This window comes from Chinchilla lanigera, unplaced genomic scaffold, assembly GCF_000276665.1.
Source record: "Chinchilla lanigera isolate Chin_1 unplaced genomic scaffold, ChiLan1.0 scaffold00002, whole genome shotgun sequence".
NCBI lineage: Eukaryota > Metazoa > Chordata > Mammalia > Rodentia > Chinchillidae > Chinchilla > Chinchilla lanigera.
In genome coordinates, this window is record NW_004955403.1 from 46,341,023 (window position 1) to 46,346,636 (window position 5,614).

General features: G+C 44.5%; 1 pseudogene; it reads right to left on the reverse strand.

Annotated features, from left to right (window-relative positions):
- Positions 1–2,632: 2,632 nt before the first annotated feature.
- LOC102015799 lies at positions 2,633–4,126 on the reverse strand (annotated as a pseudogene).
- Positions 4,127–5,614: the final 1,488 nt, after the last annotated feature.

The following is a 5,614-nucleotide window of genomic DNA, read 5'->3' on the forward strand; positions in this document are numbered from 1 at the left end:
CTGCACGGCAGAGGGGCCTGGCAGAGGAGAGCTGCCCACAGCGTGGAGCACAGGAAGCAGTGAATTAAGGGAGGATATGGGGAGGGAGCCCCACCCTTCCAGGCCATGCCCCCTATGACCCACCTCTTTGAATCCAGGCCACATAGGCCACACCTCCTCACAGCAAGTCAGCTACCCGCCCTATAAGCCAATCATCTTCTAAAAACCTCACTTAGGAGCTAGAGAGGCTCTTGGATGATATCTCAGTACAAACCCTAACAATGACCTTGACACTTCGCTAGCATACAGGTCAGATGCTTCATGGAAGCCTTTCCCATGATTCAAAGGAGGCTGAGCATCCCCAGAGAGAATGCCACAGGGGAAATGAACTCTTTGCAGAGCACTGGGCCCAGTGTCATGATGCGGGTATCACTGTGACGTTGTACACGTGGTCAGGGTGCTGTCTGCCAGGAGTCTGTAGGTTGGCTTACTATTTTTCTCTTCCCATTATTAAATATTTGGGAGGAAATACTTTGAGATTGTACAGATATCCTGTTTCTGCTTAAATATCATTGTGCATTGCCCTTTAAACACACCCCTGCCCCGGGCTTCAGATGTATGATCACCTCCGATAGTCAGCACTGCTTGGCCACTGAGCTGGGAAGTTACTGCGCTGCTCCTCTTCCCTTCTGTCTCCTCCTCAGGGAAAAAGGAAGCCACATTGTTCCTTGTAGATGCCAACCCCTCATCCAAAGGCCTGGAAAAAAGATCTTCCCAAGGTGACATTTAGGAGGTGACTGGAGGTGGCACAAGGTGACCCCACAGGAGGCTGCTTGAGACAAGTCCTCCGTCCTCACCCCGCTCTGTCTTCTCTCTGCAGGGTTCCTCTTGACCAGGCCCGAACATGCAAGACAAGTGTGCTCCTGGGCCGGCCTCCAGGGACAGCTGGCAGGCAGACAAGGGGGAGCAGACCCAGAGAGCACAAAGGTGACGTGGCATAGGACAATACAAAGTTAGCAAGAAGAGTGGGTCATGAGATAAGATCTCAAAACGATGCCCCTTTTCTAAAATGAACATCAGGCAGTGGTATCACTGCATTGCAAAAGTACAGCAGTGTTGTACTTTAGATAGTTGTTGCCTTCGTGTTAAGTGAAATACAATAAATGTTAAGAGAATAGAATAAAGATTCCCACAAGGAGGAGACGCCAGGGATGTGTGCTCAGAGTGGCCATGTGACCGCAGCAGGGAGAAAGTGCCCTTGTGCAAGCCAGCAGGAAATGAACCTGTCAACAACTTGACCTTGGATTTTTAGTCTCCAGACCTACAAGGTAATGAATTTCAGCTTGATAAGCCCCTAGCCACCAAATTTAAAAAATTATGCTTGGTCATGGACCTGAGAAGAAACAGCCAGGTGTGGAGGCCACACCTGTAATCCCAGCACTCAGGAGCCTGAGGCAGGAGGATCACCATGAGTTTGAGGCCAGCGTGGTCTACATAACCAGCTCAAGGCCAGCCTGGACTACATAGCAAGACCCTGTCTCAAAAAAAAAGGAAGAAGAAGAAATAAAGATCCTGGTTGGGAAAATAAAGTCAAAATATTTATAGCAGTTGCTTTTGGGTAGTGGACCTCTGAGCAGTTATTTGGGGGGAGCAGGGAGTCACAGTTCTGTTTTGTTTTGTTTAAAGTGGAAAAGCTTTATTAACATTCAAACTCCCCTCATATAAGGCCATACAAAAATTCTTAGTCATTTGATTATACGTTTCTTTAATTTCTACATAGTTACAATGGTGTTTAATATAACTTACCTTTTCATAATACATCATTTCAATACATTAGTCTGTTAAGCATTTAGTTTCAAATCTAATACTTGAACAGTTTCTCTGTACATAGGTTAGCAGGGCTAATTAGCATAAGATGTTCTTTATTAAGAGGTATATGATCTAAGTAGTAACAGTTGCTGAATTTTGGTATTTTTATGCAGGATTATCTTTTTTGCTTTGATCCCAACATAAAACTGAAGGATACTGAAATCTTGAAAGTCCAAAGACATTACCTGTTGGACCATAGTTATACATAACACTGTAGTATTAAAACTCTTTTGAAATCTGTACTAGTTACAGACCTTTCATATCAGGATATGACTGCTTGGAAATAGAAATGAAAAAGATAGCTTTGAGTTTTCTGTGTGGTGCTGATAGGAGGGGAGAAATGGTAAAATACCTTGTTGCTTCTCACTAATGAAGGCAACTTGGAGAAACAGCAGAAGGTACTCCAACTCATTCTTTAGCAAGGTGTGAGCGCTGGCTTTAGCTTACGCTAGATGACCATGGCACTGATTTCGTGTGTGAAACACAAAACATTTTCATGCTGTGATCTAAGTCTTCATCGCAAGCTATATTGAGATTTAAAAAAATGTTTTAGCTATGTTTTATCCTTGGTGCCTGAGTTACAACACCAGTCTGTTATTACTTATTAGTAAAATGAAGTATAGTCCTGCAGATAAGGACCAGAGAAGAGCCTGTTTGGGTAACCTGATTAAACTAGAACACTAAAAAACAAGTTATTTCTACAGAAATCTCTAAAAGGAGCAAAAAATCAAATTACAGACCTAAATAAATGTTTCAAAGGGAAGTCAACCCATCACCTAATGGGTCACACGGTATTTGTTGTGTTGCAGTCCCGCTCACCATTAGGCTACAACTGGACCACAACACTGTTCATTCACTTCATCCTCTGCCTCACTGCTGTCAGCATCCTCGTGGTCATCGTCCTCGAAGTCTGAAGATTCTGTCACATTCTGAGGCGAGTGGGACTCTGACAGAGCCCCAAATGACTGGGTACTGCAGAGGCTAAAGGCCTAAGCAAAGGGGTGTGTTCTGACACTTCGTTTTCTTCTTGACTACTGTCTGTGTCAGAGTTGGAATCACCTTGAGAAGGAACAACCTTTTGCTTGCAGACCGGACAGGTTTTCTTGGTTTTAATTAGCCAGGGGTCTACACAGTTGCAGTGATAAGCATGGGAACAGGGAAGGATTCTGAGTTTGTCTCCTTCCTCATATTCATCCAAACAAATGCACATACATTGTACTCATCTCCTTTCTTGAATTTATGTACAGGGAGTTTCTTAAATTGATCTTTACCAAGTCTATTTCTTCTAGCTCTATGTCTGTCCTGGACAAATTTTGTGATCATAAAAATGGCTATTAGGATGAGACAGATGCCCGCTATAATGAGCAAGAGAATTAGATACTATTCTAGAGGAAGACTAAATTCTGGAACTAAGATAATGTGGCCCCCTTTTTCATATGTGAATTTGCCTTTCAGGGAATTAGCTGATGATTCACCAGTAAAGACAGATGGAATGTCAGTGTTCTTTAACACATCAGTGTCATTGGATCCCATGAGGTCTTCGGAATCAACATTGTGAACAATGGCTGCTTTGTATCCCACTCTCTGTGTATTTAAAACCTGGAGCTCACACAAGCCTGGATATAGTTTATGATCCGGCAGAGCACCTAGTAAGAGTCCTTTAAACCTTCAGCTGGAGGTCTATAACCAAATTTTGCTGGAAGATCATTAAATGTCTGAGATGCATTTTCAAAGTTATATGCTAAAATGTCTGCTCCTACAGGTAGTAAGTTTAACAATGCAAAGAGCTGGACAGTCAAGATGGTGTAGACTTGTGTAGCTGAAAGCATAAGTACCCCTATGGAGAGCAGCATCTCATCAGCAAGTCACCTGGAGGGCCGGCTCCGGGACATAGGCTCGCCAGCCTCGTTGCTGCTGGAGAAGACCCTACCCAAGTTCATAACTGAACATCTGCACCAACACCCCCAATTCTGTTTTTGTGTTTGTTTGCTATCATAAATCAGACAATGTGAAGTAAATGGATTGGGAGAGAGAACAACGTATAGAAGATGCAAAGGAGAGAGAAAAGACAGGAAGAATCTCCAGGGGTGGCCACAGGTCCTTCATGTGCGTGGACATCTCCAACTCAGCTATATTGATCTGCAGATTCTTTGAACTGTGCAAAATTATATTATGGTTTCTCAAGTTTGTTTTGCTCTAAAATCCCTTTTAAAGAAGAAACATATGCCAGGTATGGTGCTGCATGACTGTACTCCCAGCTACTGGGGAAGCTGATGCAGAAGGATAGCAAGTTCAAGGCCAGCCTGGGCAACTTTGCAAGACCCTGTCTGAATAAAAAAGTAAACAAGGCTGGGGTTGTGACTCAGTGGTAGAGCATTTGCCTGGCATATGCAAGACCTGGGTTCAATCTATAGTACCCGAAGGGAAAAAAGAGCACAATTCCTATAGACCTTATAATGCCAGATAGTTATGAGGCAAACACATGAGTTAAATAAGTGAAATAAAATCAGGTAGGGGTGCATACCTGTAATCCCAGCACTCAGGAGGCTGAGGCAGGTGGATTGCTGAGAGTTTGAGATCAGTCTGGGCTATGCAGTGAGCTCAGGGTCAGCCTGAACTACATAGTGAGACTGTGTCTCAAAAAATAAAATAAGTGAAGTACACATAGAGAAGGGGGTTGGGAACGTCTCTCTGCAGGTGTAGTCATTGTAAGTGACTTCTGAGGTCCCTTGCCCAGCCCCCAGGACCCAACACCCTCTATTCTCATTCCCCTCTTCATGCTCTGGGGGCTTTCCAGCTCCCTCCTTCCTCCTCTTCCATGCATTCACTTCTTCCCCGCATAACTGATTCTCCACCTCATCCAACCCACCAACCTCAGATCCTGCTTTCTCCTTCCATCACTTCCTTTCTTCCAACATAGACTCCTCAGCCACCAGCTCAGCACTATCTTTACCTTTTCCCACAGGCCTGACAGACCTCTAGCTGCTAAAGAAGCCATCTTAGCTGGGCCCAGGCTGCTGAGAAAACACACAGCTTCACAGCTGATTGCCACTAAGGTGTGACAGCCATTAACTTCTTGTCTTTAATGTTGCAGCTTGATTTATAATTTTCTAGTGCCTTCTCATCCTCTCATTCTCCCGTATTTACAAACATTCCCCACCTTCAGCTAATCTGTTTTTCTGAAACAGGTGCTCACTATGTATTCTAAGCTGGTCTTGAATTTATTATTAGCCCAGGCTGGCTTTGAATTCATGGAAATTCTCCTGCTTCAGCCTCTCAAGTGCTGGGACTACATGGGTATGCAACCACGTCCAGATGTCCATCTCTCTTTTATCCTTTGTATCTTATGGAAAAAAATAGAAGCTATGAATAAGAACTACCTGAATTTCTCCACCTCCCTTCCAACATCATGGAGAACTCATTCTTCCCTGAGTCCAAGCTTTTTCCCTCTTCTTAGGCTTCCAGCCTCTCTCCCACACCCTCACTCAGCACATCAGTTCTTTCTTTCCCTTCTGTGTATCTTTAATTCCTCCCTTTCATCCTGCTTCTTCCTGCCAGCACTTACCAAGATCCTTCCATCTGGAAAAGCTCTTTCTACCGTGGGTGCTAGAATGCTCACTCTGGCGCCCCCTTCCGGAAGGAAGATTCAAGCTTCCAGAGCCAGCTGGGTAGGTTGCTGACCAGTCACAGTCCAGCCCCTTGTGGAAATGGCCAGGCCACACCCAATGAGCGATTTCTGATGGGACCCTTTAAGGGTGCCCGGGAT